Source organism: Pseudopodoces humilis, chromosome 6, assembly GCF_049639895.1.
Source record: "Pseudopodoces humilis isolate 2021_Gansu_Grassland_sample_001 chromosome 6, ASM4963989v1, whole genome shotgun sequence".
Taxonomy (NCBI): domain Eukaryota; kingdom Metazoa; phylum Chordata; class Aves; order Passeriformes; family Paridae; genus Pseudopodoces; species Pseudopodoces humilis.
Genome location: NC_142205.1, coordinates 23,296,939 through 23,316,407, shown reverse-complemented (window position 1 = coordinate 23,316,407; position 19,469 = coordinate 23,296,939). Strand labels below are relative to the sequence as shown.

At 40.4% G+C, this 19,469-nt stretch overlaps 1 protein-coding gene across 10 annotated transcripts in view; it reads left to right on the top strand.

Annotated features, from left to right (window-relative positions):
• Window positions 1-19,469, top strand: part of APBB2 (amyloid beta precursor protein binding family B member 2) — a 165,089-nt gene that overhangs the window by 30,579 nt on the left and 115,041 nt on the right. The gene's annotated exons all lie outside the window — the stretch shown is intronic.

Sequence of the window (19,469 nt, the reverse complement as noted above, 5' to 3'; positions counted from 1 at the left end):
TCATCTGCTTGGCTGTCATCTGCTGCTGCCTGGTCATCTGTCTGGCTTCTGGGCAGTGGGAAGGGAATGTGGTAGTGGAGGGCTCCTGCTGGGCTGCATTCAGTGATTGCTTTCCTCTAGGCAGTTTTGGGCTGTCTCATGACTAAACCCTCAGTGCTCTTGCCAGAATGCTGTAGTTCTCAAAGTCCTGTGCAGTTTCACTTGGGAATTGTGCATGTATGATAAAACTCACAGCTGATGGGGACAGGATTTCCTCTTTCCTTGCTAAAAATAGCCTTTGTCTAGGGAGGAGTAACAATTCCCAAAAACCTAACTCAATGCACTGGGCAAAAACAGGCTTGCTGGGGAGTGCTTGCTCGTGAGCTTCCAGAAGGTAGGAGTGTGGTACCATATCTGACAAGCAAAATGCTTGGAAGAGAGTGGCCAGATGTGGAATGTGGGAGAGGAATATTCCATAAAAATAATTTGTCATTGCCAGTGGATTAATTTCTCCAAGGGTTTTGGAATTTAGTCTTGGATATTTGGAGCTAAAGGCTAACTCACTAGTGTCTGGGGCTGTCATCCTCTTCAGAAATTAAGACTAAAAAAGGAAGGAAGTGAATGAATACCTGAGAATACATACAATTCTGATGTTAAAATGGACACACCTTGTATTTTGGGAGAGAGATTTTTGTTTTTTTTTTCCTGCTTTGCAGTTCCCCCTCAAAAGAAATAAATAACACTCATTTTGAGTTCTGATTATTTACAAAACAGAGCAATTCTGTTCTTCTTCCTGATGTTTTATTATCCCAAAATGTAAGTAGGAAGACTTGGTGGGAAAACCCGTAACCAGGCAGTGTGGGTGAGGGAGCTGGTGGTACTCATGTAGCATTTACAGCAAGCACAATTTTGCTGTTGGACCAGCCTGGCTATAGTCTGTTCTGGAGGTGTAGGGTGACTGTGGGCTGCAGTACATTGTCTGACCTGCTTTTCAAATTGAAATCCTTCCTGCCATGTTAACAGTACCCCTGCAGCAGGTAGTGGGTCTCACAATGTACGTGGTCCTTGACTCCTTATGTGACAGAGGGATAACAAACTTGCCTGTTTATTCTTCAATGGTTGCATTTTGACAGATATAGTGATGTAATAGCAGAAATACAATTGTGACAAGTTTTGCCTGGTGGGTAATGTATACCAGACTGGTTTTGTTACTAAGCTACTTTAAAAAGGATAGCTTAAATGAATGATTTGTTTGTTGCTGCATTAAAGAAGAACTCCATCTCAATTATTAAAGACTCAGCTGTATTTGAATCCATAAGATGTTTGCTCATTGCTTTTTCCTTCTTGAAAAAAAGGTTGTAGTAGTTCTGCTAGCTTGGACTATGGGGAATGAAAAAATTCAAAATATGAACTTCAGTCCTCTTACTGGTTACCATAGAAATCTAAATAAAGAATGCTCTGCAAATAGTATAAATATAACACTTTGACAGCTCTTACTTTCTTAAAAAGACATGTCATTGTTTAGATCACTGTAGTGACTGATCAGTAAGGGCCACTGCACACATTCTGAATAAGATTGCTGTATAAGCGCTGTGCAAAGTATTTTCAAAGTATTTCAAAGTAATTTGCAAAGTATTCTCAGTATCAGAAAACTTTTCTATTGCTGATTTTTGATACCAGTTTGCTGTTGTGGTAAATGAGACTAGAAAATGCTGCTCTGTATTCATAGTGGGAGCTGCAAAATCTTAAGATTTTATGAATTATGAATGAGTCACCTATGGGGCTGTTCCTATTACTCCAGCAAGAAATGCAACCCAGTGACATGTAGAGCAGCCACCTTAAAGCTACAGATAGCAACTCAGGAAGCAACAAGATGTCTCATTCTCTTTCCTGGTCTGGCTTTCTCACTCAACTTGTTGCATAGCCTGAGGGTGGGGTCTGGAGGTGAGATGGTCTTTTGGGTGTCTTTGGCCTCTGCAACTGGCATGGTCTGACTCGCAGCAAGTCAGTGTGTGGCCTTATATCTTTTCAGGAGCTGAGATTTGTTGCAGAGTAAAACTACTTCAGGTTTCCTCAGTTGTCCTTAGGAACATGTATTATGCATTTCTTATGTGGTGGGGCCTGATGGTATTTTCAGGACTTTTCATTGCTTTCAAAGTAAATAATAAGATATTATTATTTTTTAAGAAGTCACTCTGCTTGGTCAGTTTTCGTCTGTGTTCACTCATCTTATATACTGTAAATCACTTTCATAGTCCATTGATTTTTTTTTTAAATTTACTTCGTTTTTCCTGGGGCTGCTGGTATTAGTAGCCTCCTTGCAGAAAGATGTAAAAATTTTAAATGAGTTTCCATCTGATGTTGGTTTTGGCTTGAAACAGGAATAAAAATGCTATGCATTTTTACAAAGTAGAGGATTTTTTTGTTTGTTTTTTTTTCTTCTGATAAGTAAAAACAGACTTGAAAAAGCAGAATGGAAATTTACAGATTTCCAGAGCAAGGTCACTGAGTTCTGGCCTTATATCAATATGCAGCTCAGTGAAACCAAAATCTGCACTATGTGATGCATGTGTGAACTGGGGGGTTTGTGGGCAAATCAGAGCTGGAAGAGCTTCCCAACAGCTTTCTCAGCAATGTAGCAGCATGGCTGAGGTGCTGTGCTCTTGGAATTTTCTAAGTCAGACCTACTAGTCCTCTGTAATTAACTCAAATACAGTTCCCATGCCTGCATGGCATTCTGGACCAGATCATTCTGTGTACTACTTCTTTGGCTGTTGGCATTCCAATAGCTACTTAAAATCTTGGCGCGGGTTTGGAGAAAACCAGGCAGCAATTCTGGATGGGGGAGTTAGTGTCGCTTTCTCGAATTTTTCTTTTTTCCCCCCTTTCTCACCACTCCTGCTTCTCACCTGGCCCCAGCAGCTGTGGCCGGATGAGGTGGTTGGCAGTTCTGTCTGGGTGTGTGCTGAGGCTTTTGCAGAACCTGGTTTTGTGGCATTTGTCTGGAACACGTGGATACTGTTTTAATGAATGGGATGAGGCTCCATGAGAGCAGGGTTTGGAGCTCTGCTCTTCTTTCTCAGTGACTGTCATTATTCAGTGCCATTGGTGCTTGTCCTGTTGCTGTCCTTCAGCTCTGTGTTCTGCATGCTGCAGAAATAACCATGGAAGGTTCTTCACCTTTGTGCCACCCTAATTGGAGTGATGTGCCTAGCTTAAGGTGCCTCCGTAGGGAAATCACATCGCTTCCTATGGAGGACTGGTGCCTGAATGTACCTCTGAAAGTGAGGAGGAGTAATACAGGCATCATTCACCATGGCTGAGACCATTTCCTTTTGAGGTCAAAAGTATCTGGGGGACATATTTATTATTTAATAGGCATTTTTTGATGTTTCAAGTCTTTTTTCTTGATGTTCTGCCAAAAAAGAAATAGTTATTTCAGTAGCAATTTTACAAAACCTTTGTGATAAGAAGCTGACCTGAACTCAAAGTGATTTTTTGGATGGATCTGCAATTTTGCTCTTCATGTGTGTGTGTGTCCCACTTTCTAAAAACCGTATTCAGCAATTCTAGTGACTGTTGACTGTGTTTTTAGATGCTTGCAAAAAGAGTAGATGGTGGAATTTTAGCTAAGAAATTCTTTCCTTAGATTTGTGCTAATATGGCATTCCATTTCTTTTCCTGTAGTAACTAATCAAAATTGGAGTTCTCTCTAAGGCATAATATGATAAAGAAAAGTTGAATCTACATACAGCACTAGAGTCGTGTTGTACCTAAGTTACCCAGTTAATTATGATTTAGTGCACAAATATAATATGTAGCTTGAAATACACTTAATTGCATTTGAAACAATTTCAGTGCAAACTAACAGTATGCTTTTTTGATTTCTAGTTTTTATATGGTATTTGAAAGCTTTGTAGCTATTACCTCTGCAGTGTTCCCCTTTTCAAAGGAACAGAGATTCACAGAACAGCACAGAATTGCTAGACTGAAGGTTGAAAAATAAGGTGAAATTTTAGAAGTCCCCAGCTCCTGGCTTCAATGAGGGTAGGGAAGGTCAGTGTGATGCTTGGCAGTGCTCACAAGGCATGTCCAAATACACAGGACATGCCTTAGCATGGTGTTGAATGGGAAGGCAGAGTTATGCTGCTTTCAGGGAAACAGAACTGCTTCTTTCTGTATTTGTTTATTTTTTAATTGTCACAGCTTGGAGTGTAAAGTGAAATCACCCAGTTTTGCAGCCTTGCAGCTGTATGTGATCCATTCAGTTTGGAGCTCTGCTGAAAAAGAACTTCAGCTGTTTGGGTACACTGGGAGAAGAGTTCTTACAAACCAAAGAGCATCCTTTCATCCAAATTGATTTGAGTAAACTGAAATTTAATATTACAGCTGAGCCAGTGAGTTACTGCTGGAAGAGGCAGTCCTTATTCTTTTAGTTTGTTTTGTGGGACATTTTTCCCCCATATGTTGTGTGATGTGGCCCTGCCCTCTTGTTTCAGCCAGTGCTGTGGCTTGATTTTATGTATCACTAAGTGTGAGTTAAATGCAGTGCCTGGATTCACCCTACTCCCTGTGGAAGCTCCTTGAAAGGGTGCCAGACCAGGAGGTGTGAGAGAAAAAGTTCCCCTGAGATTCCCATGGTCTGGAAGGCTCAGGGTGGGCTGAGTCCACCAGGTGAGTGGGAACCCTGCCCAACCAAAACAGTCTGGAAATCTAAACTAAAGCATTTCTAATGAAAGGAGAGAAGCAGAGGAGTAAAGGAGTTTGTTGCAGAGGAGCAAAACTTGTGTAGTTCTGTTGTTTTACAGGATACAGTTATGTTGGATTTTTGAGTGCATTGAGTTGTATTTTTTCAGAAGCATCAAGAGTTTCTTGCAGTAGGGAAGAGATCTGTCTTGCTAGGTGGAATTACGCAAATTTAAGATAGACATGAAATGCAATAGTGGGTATTCATCTCCATTCAGCTTCACAAAAGGTAAAAATGCAGCTTTCTACTCTTGAATCCTTAATATCTTGCTGTGTGTATCACTATTGCTGTTGTTTCTGATCTGTGCCTCAGTCAGATATTGCTTGTTTTATGCCTGTGTTGTGGGTGTGAATTCCCAGAGGTGTTAGTCCTCTGGGTTTTCTGTCAGGTGTGATGAGGAAGCAGCTGCATGCTGTCAAGAGACAGTGCTGTGAGAATTTGCCTCCTGCCTCTACAGAACCTCCAGCAACAGCTACTGAGTCTATTTTACTCACCCTCTTTGTATTCCTCTGACAAAGTAAATATATGCCAATTATCCTGTTGTGATTACAGGGTGCAATTTCCGTGTTCATTATGTGCCACTGCCAGCTTAAGGACCTTTGACACTAGTTTGGCCTTGAGTTTTGCAGGCATCAGGCATCTGTCAGAAAAGAAAATGCTGCAGAGCATGAATGGACCTTGAGGAATAACTGTTTCTAATATTCCCCCAGCATAAGCATTGGCAGTGTAAAGCTTCTGTGCTGTGGAAGACTGCTGCAGCTGGTGTGGGAGTTAAATCAGTCATCACACTGACAGCTCGTCTGATAGCTGGGCCTGGAAGAGGGATACTGCAGCATCTCCAGAGAGAACAAAATGTGCATGAGCTCAGATCTTTCACTTTCTCCATGAAAGATTTATCCTTTCACAGAATTTTGTATCAGTGTTAGATGCTTTTGAAAAGCCTGTGCACAAAAACTATCAACAAGCCTGTTGATTGTTATTTAGTAATTGTAGGTGTTGTCATGTTATTCCTGCAGGACACCGAGCAACTTTTCCTGCAGCTGCTAAGTGGAAAGTGTGATTTATGACACCTTAACAATTGTTCAGTCTTGAGCTGCTTTTACTGTTACTTCATCTAAACCAAGAAGTTGACTTAGTTCACTGCGTGTTTGCTCACAACTCAACCAGTGTAGTAATATGAGTGAAGATTAAACCTGCCCTGTTTTGAGACATGTTGCTGAGTGAAATTGCTCCTTTGGGTTGGGTGTTGAGTGCTAGTGAGCTGGTGCAGTAGTTACTTGAAAGGCTATCTCTGACCCTTACATGGTCCAGTCACTGACTCAGATATATACATTGTCTTGTATTCTGTAAATTGTTCAGCCTCAGATTTATTGTTCTTCACAGCCACATTCCACCAAACAGAGTAACTAAAAGGATTGCTTTAGAGGAAATGCATTGAGGTCAAGACCATTTATAGACCTGTGGGTTTTCTATGAGTTAAGATTTATCCTAATATTGGCTTTGGGCTTCACTCAAATGGAGGTATTTATTACTTGCTTATTCTTATCCCTTGGAATGTTGAAGTTATACAGTAGATTTGTCCTGTTATTAGCTGGCATAAATTGCTGCTTTGTTTATCACTTAAAGCAAGCAGTCTTTATATAGGTGCTTTTTGTTTGTTTTGTTGTAAAGGGCCTGAAATGAGGGAAACCATTAGAGCATAAAAAAACAGTCCAGCTAAGGTTTACTGGTAATAATGTGTACTTGCATATTATCTTTTGTCAGTGGCTTCTGATGTCTTTTGCAGACTTTCAGCAAGCCTCTACTGTCTCTTGGAAATTAGGAGTTAAGAATGTTAAAAGATGCTGAGTTGCAGTAGGTGACAGTAGGTTCCTCACTCAATTTGCCTGCCTGGTGTGGGGAGGTTTGGCTGAATTCCTGAAGATCTGTCTGCAGGGGCTGTGGCATAAGAATGGTTAGTCTTGAGTCTCCTCTGACTGTTGAGATAATTTTATTTGTGAGTAATAGGTTGCTTTGGTTTTCTTTGTGTCTTTTCATGTCTCTTTTACTGGTTTGTCACTTTTCTGGATCTTGCTATGGTTCTCTGGTTTGGAAGTGATGGAGAGAACTCTTCCAGCTCTGTGTTTTGTGCACAGATTATACCTCAGTTGAGGGTCTCCAAGCATCAAAACAAGTTATTAATACACTTGTAGAGGGTGTTACAGATTCTCTCTTCCAGATTGTTCTAAGACACCCATCTTAGAAGCCACAAGTACTGCATGTGGTAGTTGTGATTTTAAGTCAGTTTTTAAATCACCCTACTATGAGTTTAATCAATTTGTATAAAGCCCCTCTCTCTGTAACTAGTAAAATAAAATCCTAGATGTCTGTGCTTTTACTCTGTGTTTAGCCTCAGCTATGATTTTTCACTAGCTTAATATTTAAAGAAATATTGTAAATTACTCTGGTTTGACTGATAGGTAGAAAAATAAATACAGATGCTCCTATTATATAAGTTGTATCCTGATTAATACAGCAGTATATGGTTGCAAGTGTTTGCTGTACTTGAGTGTTGGTGATTCAGCCTAAGGAAGTCTGAGGGTTTTTGTAATTTCTGATGCTCTCTTATTGTGAAAATAAAGGCAGCATAATCCTTTGCTAAAAGCACATCTCTGAACAAGTGATAGAGGGTTAAGAAGCAGGTTTTAAGTGCAAAAGAAGGATCTGATCTTTTAGCACTATCAGGTGAAATAAAATCACTTATTCAAAACCTTTGAAGTGTTTGTCTTTTTCCTACTGTAATAACTGTTCTTATGTTTAATTTCCTTCAGTAATGACCATCACTTTTTTCTTTTTACATAAAACTTGATTAATGCCTTTACTGTGGAGAGGGCCCTATTGTATCTATGTATGATGTATCTATGGTGAGTAAGCTACTCTGTCATGGGGAATATCTGCTGTGAAACGATGGGTGTGTGTGAGATATCTTTAGATACAGTTTCTAGATGTTATTTACTCATTTGCACTTAGAATAAGCTTTTCTGGATTAATTGGAATAAAAGTGTTTAAACAGTTATTTTTTAAAGGAAGGTCATTTGTTCTAAACATGTAAAGGCAGTACAATGTTTTAAACATTTGTTATTTTGTATCTTTTTCAGGCAAAGACAACCTTTGACTAAAATTGGCTTAAATTACACCATTGGTCTTGTTTTGTGCATCAGAAAATTGATGTTAATTGCAGAGCAACAGTCGTGCTTTTAGAATTAAAAATGATAAGCAAAATTTTTAGTCACTATTTAAAACCAACCCTTTCCTCTCAGCTGGAGAAAATGCAGCATATGTTTGGAAAGAGCTGACTGCTATGCTGTGTATTTGTATTTACAGGCAGATGCCCTTTGTTTAAGAGTGAAGTTTTAAAATAGTTGTCTAGACTGTCTGCAGTGTAAGTACAGTTTGGCTTCTCACTTGCTGGATGGCACTAGAGTTCAGAAGGGGCAGGAGAAGACAGAAGACAGAGAAGACAGCACAACCTGGGCTGCTGGGGAGGCCTGGCAGCACCTCTGTGTGCTTTATTGGGTACACATGGCAAGATTTTGGTAGTGGAGGCCTACAGGGGTGGCGTCTGTGGAGGCTGCCAGGAGCTTCCACCATTGTCTGACAGAGCCAATGCCAGCCAGCTCCAAGAGGGACCCACCACAGGCCAAGGCTGTGTCCATCAGTGGTGGTGGTAGTACTTTTGGGATAGCAGATATGAGTGTAAAAATCTCTGTGCAACACCAGTAGCAGGTAGAAGACAGGAGTGAGAAGACATGGGAGAAAAAGCTCTGCAGACACCAAGGTCTGTGCAGGAGGGGGAGGAGGTGCTCTGGGTGCTGGAGCAGAGATTCCTCTGAGGAAGCTCTGTCCTTGCAGCCCATGGAGGTCCACGATCAGCAGAGACCCACCTGCAGCCATGGAAGAGCCCATGCTGGAGCATGTAGATGCCTGAAGGAGGCTGTGACCTCATGGGAGACCCATGTTGGAGCAAGCTCCTGGCAGGACCTGTTGTCCTGTGGAGAGAGGAGCCCACCCTGGAGTAGGTTTGCTGACAGGACTGTCACTTCATGGAGGACCCATGCTGGAGCAGCCTGTGCTTGAAGGGCTGTGCCCTGTGGACAGGGGCCCATGCAGCTCATGAGGAACTGCAGCCCTGGGAAGGACCCAGGCTGGAGAAGTTTGTGGGGCGCTGTCTCCTGTGGGTGCGGCAGGGCAAGAGTGTGTGGAGTCCTTCTCTGAGAAAGAAGGAACTGACTGCAGCCCACATTCCCAATCCCTTGACACCACTGTGGGAAGGGGTAGGGAAAATGAGAGTAAAGTTAAGCCTGGGAAGGAGGGAGGGACTGGGGGAAGGTGTTTGATGATTTGATTTTATTATCTCAATTTGATTTTTTTCCCTATTCTTATTTGATTGTCTATAAATTACATTAATTTCTCCAAGGGGATGTTGTTTTGCCCATGATGGTGAGGGGCCTCTCCACGTCCATATCTTGATCCAGGAGCTTTCTCTCTCCTGTCCTGTTGAGGAGGTCAGTGATAGAATAGCTTTGGTGTGCACTTGGTGTCCAGCCAATGTCAGTCCCCCTCATAGAGACCTGGCTTTGAAACAAAATATGCTAATTTGAGGGAAAAGAGGATTGTCATTTTCTTTACAAGTTATCCTTCTAGAAGTCTTTTTGTTCATTTTAATGTCACCGTTGATCTGTCTCAAAATTGGCGAAGAGAGGAGGTGGTTTGGGGTAATGTTTTATTACCTGATAGCCTCTCCATTTTTGAGAAGTGTAAGTAATTACAAATAAGACATACGCTGAAACTAGGCCAGTGGCAGAATTCAAATTATTTTAAAATGTTCTTTACTAAGGGGAGAAGTGGATATGACACTGGGAAGGAAATGCTGTCTCCGGTCTGGGAGGGTCACTGTCCGTTGCACCTGTGAAGAGTAAACATGCCAGATAACTTGGGTAACATTTATTTCCTCTCTTGGGGTCTGTTTTATTTAAGCTATCAAAATAGAAATCTTTACTTAGCTTATACAAAGCACAGTCTCTTTCCTGGTTGTCAGGATTTGCAGAATTTGCTCAGTTAATAGAGCACTGTAGTCAGATACCCTGGTCTGCCATAAGTTAGCTACTCCATTCGCTTCAGTTTGGAGGCTGTGTTTTTGCTGCCTGTAGCAGACACAACAGAATTGTGTTAGATTTAAGCCTAGCTCCTCATGTGCCTGTAAGATGACCAACAAAGAAGGATGTAGTAATCTAATGGTCTGCTGCCAGTCAACAACCTCTGCAGTCTGAGTTTTGCATAGTGGTACCCCTAATTAGGACTTTATCTTCTGGAGTAGTATTTCACTGGGTATGGTGAGCTTTTAAAGTATTCTCTGGTGCTTTAATAGTGATCTTGCAAAAAGATAAGCAGCAAAACCTGTGCTTAGCAATACTTGCTGAATAACAATAACTATTTTTTTAAAAATCCTCTTTGTTAAGGCTTAAACATACAGCAGCATGCCTGTGCTATAGTAATTATGGATTTTTTTGTTGTTTTTTTGGTAAGTAGAAATAGATTTGACTTTTTTTTTCTTTTAGCAGACTATCTTTAAGAGAGTTCATAAAGCTTGTTGAAAATATGGACAGAAACAGGCTAAGTTGGAAAGATGATTGGTAATAAACGTGCCAGGAGATCAGATGGCAGGTGACGACTGGCATGGACACACTGAGAATTTTAAGGCATACTCTCCAGTCAGGTTTTTAAACAGATACCTGTCTTGGCATATTATATGGAAAATTATTCTAAGAAATTATTTATTTGTACATTGATTTATCTAAGGATTTTATGAATACCTGACTAAATGGATATGTAACTGTAAAGGAATGCAAAAAACCCACTGGCCTTAATTATGAATAAGGGTACAGAACCTTAGCTCCACTGATTTCATTTAGAACAGGTTTTGTTTGCTGATTACTGCTATGAACAAGGTTCTCCCCTCACTTACACCAAAGCATTCTTCATTGAATTAAAGTTATACCTAAATTATTTTAACTGAAAGTACCTTTGTGGCAGAACACTTCCCTGGTTTCTGTTACATTTCCTTAAGTTCAGCTGCCTTTGAACTATAATATTGGTGCTTTCTCAAGCTTTCCTTGTTTCTTCTCTAATAAACTGTTCAATTCGCAGGGGCACTGTCATCTCTGTCAGGTAAATGCTTCTTGGACCAGGAATCCAGTGTGTGGGGACTTGTGTGATGTTTCTCCTAGTGAAACCTTGTGGCTGGTTGTTGTACTTTGTCTCCTGCATCTGCTGAAGCTCCCAGGACTTCTGGGTATTGCCCAGCCTGGCTGATGTTTCTGACATAAGGTATCTTTTATAAAATGCTTGCTACTGTGGGCAGCAAGTGTCAGAAACTTTTAGAACCTTGGAGGGGGCTTCTGCATGATGGATACTGGGATCACCCTTCCGTTTCTTTCCCAGGTCACAAGGAGCAGTTCTGTCCCTTTGCCAGCTGTTTGTCCTCCTTCAGAGAATGAGGATGATCTATTTGGCTGTGCTGAAATTAGATCAGGATGTGTGCATTTCTGAAAGCTTCTGATGTTATCCCAATTAAATTTCTTTTTTTTTTTTTTTTTCACTGTTCTATTTTTAAACAATACTGAAAAAACAGAGTGGGCAGGGAAGTGTTGAGCACACTGGTTACATGTGTCACCCAAACCATTAATGCTGGCAGTGCTCCTGGCCTGTCACATGTGCCAGATGTGACATCTTTCAACAAAGTTTAAAGGCATGGTGAAAGATTATGGGCATGGTTTCACATCACTTTGGACTGCTCCAAAATTAATGTTTTAAAAGCTGTTAACAGCAACTGTTCAAGGGTGTCAGTCCATCTTCTTCAAGCTATTACCACATGCCATCCCTGTCATTCTTCTGGCCCCCTGTCCAATCTGATTAATTTGAGGACCCAGCTGAAAACTAATCCCTCAAAGAAGATGCATCTTTGTGACCACGTCTCTGTGATGAGGAGGTGGAGCCAGTCTAAAGGCCAAGTGCTGCTGAAAAGGACAGTCAGGTTAAATCAGAGTAGATGTAAAACTGTACAGTTACCATCACTGCTGGCTGTGGAAAAGTAACTCTGACTTTTACTTTCTGCAGCTAAATGTACATGAAATGATTCCTTGTGAGCACTGCCTGTTCATACATGGGCTTGAACTTGTTCAGTTCAGGACTGTGTTCTTATTTAAGTTCTGCCTGCATGAAATTAAAGACTGTTCCAGCTCTTGTTTTTGCATATTTCAGATTCATACTGAACTTAATTAAAATACTAAATTTCACTGTTGCTTTTAACTATGGTATTAAGTTTATTTTAAATTGAGTTAGCTGGTTTTGCATGCATGTAAAGTGTGTGCCTGTGTCCGTTCTCATGCATTCTTTTACGTATGTATATACACATACACACTCTTATCTCTGACAGGAAGTCTTGAAGCTGCTAGTTCTCCCTTAGCTCTGAGGATAACCAGCTTCCCAGGTGGGTCAACTGAAAACAATGGGAGTTATTGTTCTTGCCATTTGTGACTTGAGCACAGATTGTAGATGATTACTTCACATGCTGCTTTCTAGCCACTTCTGGCACCATTTAGGTTTTGAAGGGTCTGATGGAGAATTTTAATGCTTTTGACTTTCAGGTGGTCCCATTTCAGCTGTCTGTGTTCAACCATGGTGTGTGACTGGTCAGTGATTTTGTTTCCTAGAGCTGTAATTCTGCACTTGAACACTAACAAGGTCCACTTGGAGGTGACCTGTGAGGAAAATTACTTTTAAACTACAAAGAGTTTTGAATTTTATATTTCAGTTGTGGCACAGACCTCAATCTAGGTTCAGTTGTTAAATTTCATGTGGTTTCCTGGAGGCCTCCTCAAGATGTTTATCAGCATTTCAGTTCAATTTGTTCTACCATATGTTTTGCTTCTTGTTGTAGAGCACCTTCTTTTTGATTTCATAATACTTTACATCTTTTGTCAAAGTTTAGCCAGAGAGGATCAATACATAGACTGCCCCAGAATTCTCCTGTCCAAGCCAGCTTCTAGTCTTTGTCAGTACTCATTTTGGAAGCTATCCAGTCCTGCTATCTCTCTTCAAGAGGTTAAATTTTTTTGCTGTATTGATTAACTTGGCTGTTTTGAGTAAATTTGACCACCTGTGGTTACTGCTGACCCTACATTCCTGCATTACCTCCAAGCAAAATGCTAAACATAGCTGGCATTCTTGAAATTGGGGTGCTAGGGCAAAGCACTGCAGTGCACCTCCAGCGCAGTCTTTGGGGGGAAAAAATCCCTGCTTCTTATTCTGTCTTAAAATCTATTTGGGCACACAGTGTTGAAAGATGAGATTCCTCTCACTATAGTTGTATATGATGCCCCATGGTTTCTTACTGACCCAAGTGATGGTTCTGCATAAATAGGAAAAAAATCAATGTAATTCTCTGGAACTGAGGCCTTGGATAAAACAAAGGGATGACAGGAGGTTTTAATTCATAGCCAGAAATGATAGGGATCTAAGTGAGCTAAAGCAAGTAAATATTATTAGTTAGGAATTATTAGGGAATTTTAATGCTTCCTTTTGGAACATCTGCTAACAGCAGGGTAAATCAGGTCTGCTCTGAGATGGTATTCCTGTCTTTCAGTGAAAGTGGCTTAGTAATGTACAGGCTATTTTACTGAAGACTCTCCAGTATTGCAGTAAAATCTTAATTTCTGTGGTTTGATTTTAGTATTGACATGATGCATAATCATTTGGCTGCTTAATTAAGTGTATGATGTCCTGTAGAAAAATTTTCTTTCAGTTCAAGAGGAAATTAATTTTAAACTTTTTTGATGTAATGCAGACATAGATGTTTCTCATGTGTTTTGTAAATGAGCTTAGTTAAAAAAATAAACACAACACTTGTTAATCTAGGTCTTAAAACCTTAAGAGTGGAGACCTTGGAAAGAGCAGAAATGAATGTATTTTGGGAAAAGCAATATAGCTAATAATTGTTTTGCAGTATTACTGTTGCTCTTCTGTTAAATAAAACATTTCTAAAGTGATTGTTAAATAAACCACTTATAAAGTATGTTGTTTTTAAATGGGGAAGCTTTTGGAAAAGCTTCCTAATCAGTACTGGATTCTTATTTTTTTAATTTTATAAGTAAATGCCATGTCAGACTTGTGAGCATGCATTGTAGTTTTCTTTTTTAAGTGGAATTGGTGATTGCAGAAATTTTCAAATTAAGAGTATGCTTGCATGTTGCAGGGTAGAATATGGCTAAGCTTAGAGGAATAAACTTTTGAAGCCAATAGGATGGTGAAGGAAAACTTTGTATAACTTTGGGTAAAGGCATAGTTAACACTGTTCTGCAGTTGAGTCATACTAAGAATGGGAACTCATTGGTCCATGCAGTAAGCAAATGTGTGATACAGGACCTACTTCTCTGGCATGTAAGTACCAAATTTCTTGTCATGCAACAGCCATTCTTTGAGTTTTTTCTTTAGGTAATGGTTCTCTGAACCTTTCTGTAGCTGTTAAGTTTGTATCTTCTATCTTCCCAATTTCTCTTCCCTGGAAAAAGTGTGTTTCCTGTTGTTTCTGTAATAGCTAGTAATCATTTTCTCAGGAGAAACTGTAGGATCTCTTCTGTCAGAGACCACAAACTGGGAAAAAAAAAAAAAAGACAATAAAAACAGTAGAAGTAATGTATTAGATTAGAGATTTTAGCCTCATAGCAGATTTTATGTCTGTAGGGAAAATGTGAGCATGTTTTTTGAAGATGATTGGAAAATTAATCTCATTCTTTTCATCAGGTGATTGCACCATTAATAGAGCTCCCTATCAGAGGTAGTGAATTGAGAAAATACTCCATAGCACTAGAACTGTAATGTTAAATAAAAAAAACAACTGATAAAATATTTTTACTTCCTTAAGAGATCAGCTCTAGACAGTGAATCAGCTCACCAGCAATGATGATTAATAAAGGAAAAAGCTAGCCAAAGATTTTTTTCTGTTAACCACCAATTCTTCTGAGCAAGAAGTAATTCCAAATATTATCTGACCCTGTTTTGTTAAAAAACCAAACAAACATATAACAAAAAGCTAACTCAAAAGCCCCCAAACCCCAACAGTTGTTATATTTGAGGTGATGGAGAAAGAACAGGTTTGATAGCTACTTCTAATACTGGTTCTGCCTTAATTCTATTAAACCTGTCTGCAGTGGTCTATTCCAAACTTTTCATAGGCTTGTATAAGGTCTTGTAGTGTGGGGCAAAAAAGTACTGTAACATCTTTTTAAATTTTGTCCCATGGCAAACCAGAGTGACAGAGAGGCTTGTAAAGTAGATTAGATGATCTCTTTTTACAACTAAGTACATACAGGCAAAAAAGTTTTGAATGTGTTGCCCTGGTGTGCAGAATCGGTGTGATTTCTGTTAGTACATGTTCTTGAAGTTAGAAATTCTTTTTAGCTAGCTTTGAAGCCAAAATTATGAGGCCTTGTAACAACATCGTTAAAATTGATTATGACTGAAATTAGAGACAGACATGAGCCTTTATTACTTTTTATTTGTTTTTAGTGCAGTCATTTTAGGCATGCAGTCTGAGAGTCTGCCTGGGCATTAATTAATGCAGTGTGGTCTCTTGCTAGATCAGCTTTCCTATATGGATTTTCTTGGGTATATGAAAATAATGTAAAAGAAATAGCATGCAACAACACAGATGTGAGACAGAGATGCACCCTTCCCAATGGCACAGTAAATCTGCAGTGTGAGTGGATGCCCAGGCTAAGGCAAAAGCTGTGTGAAAGCCAGGCATGCTGGCAGAGTGGCTGACTAAGCAGGAAGCTGGAAGGCAGAGTGTGCCAGAGAAGCCAAGCTGGCATTGCCAAGTGCCTTGTGTCGTGATACCCATTCTCTCTGCACCTTGCCCTGGTGTGGTGGGTCTCAAGGATGCTCTAAGATGCAGCACTTTGTCGTGTGCAGCATAAGCTGCGGAAAGTACTGAAGAATATCAAGAAGGGTTGTGGAGAATTATACAGTGATAATAGTATTCAGAATATGAATTAAAACTTAAGTGAGTTACTGGGAGAATTTGTGTCTAAAGCATAGATGATAATGCCTTTTTAAAAAAGAGGTGACTTGCAAATTCTGCTTTTCTTTCAGCTTTGCAGTGCACATTTAATAACCTGTCTTCTTTTGGGCACAGTTATCAGTGAAGGCTGAGTGTGGCTCCATTTTAATTTATCCTTGTTTATCTAATGCTTTGAGAAATTATTGTCTTAATGGTGAGAAACTACATCTATTGAGAAGTGTCAACAAAGGACTACCTTTTTGGGGAAACTTCCTGGTTTGTGGAGCTCTTGAGCTGAGCAGATAATATTTTCATGTGATCTCGTGAGAGGGTGTATTGCATTTCTGTGTCCCTATTTCTTCTGTAACTACTTGTCCTGGTTTGCTGGGTTTGACTTGTTAATGTATATGCAGAAGCTGAGGTGGATAGAGAATTACTAAAGAGCATGCTTGTGCCCTGGAGGGGGAAGGATGACTTAAGCTAAAACACTGCCTCCATATCCCATGGGTATGCTATGTGGTAGAGTGACTGGATCTCCTGCATTATTCATTGCCTCTGGCTTCTACTGTGACGTGGGTGTTTATCACATGAATAGTTGTGCTGTGGGTTGCTGCAGAAGAGGTGTGTGTGTGTGACCTGAATACTCATCACCCACAGGTCTGTAAGTGACAGATAAAACCTGTTCTCAAGTATGGTGTGTCTGCTAAGAAGTCAGATCATTTGGAGATGTCTTTCTCCCTAGGCAGCTTATGGAAGAGCGTCTTCAGTTGCTTCTAACCCTCACGGTTGGTCTGTGTCACATATATTAGCTTTCAATTCCTTCTTTCAAATATGATGCATGTGTGAAAGATATTCCTAAAAGATACTGTAAAATTGTTCAGCTAGCTGTGCTGCACCCCCTTGTGCTAAGAATAAGATTTTTTTGAGCGGAATTCCAGACTGCTTTGTTTTCAAATATTGATTCAAGTTTTTGATTCCACTTTTAAGGTTTTTAAAATTCTTTTTAACTCAGCTGCTTAAGTGTTTTCAATACATACTTGTTTTGCTGCTGAAGTGCTATCATCAAATTGTGTGTTGGGCTTTTGCAAGCTCTAAAATTTGGGTCAGGACAGATGAGGAAACAAAATATGATTTGATTGCCATCCGCTGGGGGGAAAATACGCTGCAGTGGTACTTGATTGAAGAGTTGCTATTGAGCGATAACGTACCCGTGTTGATTGTGCTGTGCTTTTGGCATAATATCCCAGAGACTGTCAGCCTCAGCCCAGATGTTTGCTCAGACATTTTTGTACTAACAGGAATTGTCTGGTTCTTGTGAGTCATGATTGCAGTGATTCTGAAAGCTGGAGGACAGAAAGGGGGATACAAGGCTTTGTTGTGCTGCTGGGACGATGCTCAGCACATTGCAAACCTGCTTCAGGCAGGGCCCTGAAGGGTGGGAGCTGTGTTCTGGATGTTTCTAAGCTGCCCCTATTCCAGTGGCTTTTGCACACTGGATGTATGTGTGCTGAGACCTCACACCAGAGCAGCACATGTCTCTCTGGAACAGCTCCTTGCCCTGGCTCTGGTTCACCCTTAGGAAGCTTAATTACTCAGCAGTGAAAATACCAGTTCTCTCAGGCTGTAAGCGTAGGGTATTTCCATGAAAGCTTTTCATGGTAAGGTGGTATGATTTACGTGTAACTGTAGTGGCAGAAGACAATTCAAAGTGGGCTTTTGGAGTGCACAATATGACAGGACCATGTGAGCTGAAGCCACTGCTGTGCACTGGGAGATGTCAACTACTCCAAGGCTGAAGATTAATTCTGCTTCAGTGTCACCCAGTGCTTTGCTTTCTTCTTATTTTGGTGTCTGTGCAGCACACTTCAGCAAACAGTAAGACTTGAGAAAAGCAGTAAGTTATGCAGCCAGAGGACTGAAGTAATACCCTGGTGTTTGGGAGCAGTCACTGGCGATATGAAGGTCTGCATAAATGTTTTGAGGGCAATGATGAGGAGGATTTGCTAAAATGAAAATATAGTTTTGGGCCAGAGTGGCATAAATGTTTTAGTTCCACCCACGTGTGCCACCTTCTGATCAAAACTTTACAAGGAAGAACAAAACCCACCTTTCATTTTCTGCTTTGGGTATTCTTAAATAAAAGAATCACAAAATGAAGGGAGGATACCTTAGTATCCTTCATAAATTCTGGGACTTTCCCTGCTCACAGTCTCCTCTGCAGTGACCCCTGGTGAGTCTTCATTGTGGGGAGTGGGGAGCAGGGAGAAAAAGACATGTGTCCATGTCCCAGGAGGGCCTGAGGCTTTCCAGAATGGTGTCCAGAATATGCTTTTTAACCTGGAAGGGGAAGAGACAGGCCCCTCCTGCCAGCAGTGGAACACCAAATCTCTGGTTTTGTTTGACTTGTCAGTGTTCATAAATAAAACAGTGCCATGTGTATTTCAGTGTTTTATCCACTAATTGTGAAAGAAATGCTTCTTCCTGACCTTCAAAAATTTGGGAAGGTAAAACCATCTAAGTGATGCAATTTTCCTTTTGGCCCTCTAGGGCAGTAAGTGAATTAATGTGTTTGGTGCTTCTTTCTGTGGATTCGGCAAAAACTACTGCCAAAGGAAGTTGGATGCAGATAAAAGTTGATGCTAAAAGTGTCAGGAATTCTTCAGCCTTCTCCTTCACCCCATCTTCAGTGAGTTTTTTAGCCATCATTTTGTTATGTGAGTCCTCCGTGGTTGTCAGGCTGTTTTGTTGAGATTTGTTTGTTTTTAAGCTATTTCCAGGCTAAGACCCCTAGAAGCCTCATAAAAAAATGAAGCTCTCCTTTTGGAAACAAACCCCAGCAGACTGGGATCCTGGGGTGGTTGCATAGGGCTTATTGGGAGGCTGTCTGATGGACTGAAGTTAGACACTGTTAATATTTTTAGAAGGAAAGAGAAAAATATATCCCTAAAATAGATGGCCATGATGTACTTATTAATTATTGATGTTACATTGGATGACTTCTTTCTTCTATTAAGAAACTGAAAGAGGTGAATATTAATGGAGGGATATATAGGATCCTGGGATTCCTGTTTAAAAGACAATTTAAGGCAGAGCTCCCAGTCTGATAATGTGAATGTGGCATGTCTGCATGTCTGTGTGTGCCCAGAGGAAGCTGCAATATGAAAACTGTCACCAGATTTGTTCTGATATCAGTTCACTCAGCTCTGTGATGAATACCATACATATGTAATATCCTCAGTCTCACACATGAGTTCATAACTGTGCTGCCAGTCTAAAAGTGCAGGAATTGTGAAGTTATTTTTCCCAGAACAACTGGATTCCTACTGACTTGGATGTTACTGCTTTTACACCCTTTCAGCCTGTCCAACAAAGAGGTTTGCAGTCCGATAGCAATGTATAGCCTTTACTGTAATGGATGCAAGAGTGCACCAGAGTGACAGAATTCTTAGTATTTGTATTCCCTGATTCAAATAGATGGATTTATTTTCATATAGAATGAGCTTTCAGTGTGAAGAAGTGGAAGACTATCTGCTGCTCTCCCTGGACAGATATGCTACCCCCAGGGCCAGTCTGGCTGCTCTTTTCTGAAGCCCATCTGAGAAGCAGTTGCCCATTGGGCAGGGGAGAAGAGTTGAAGAATATTTT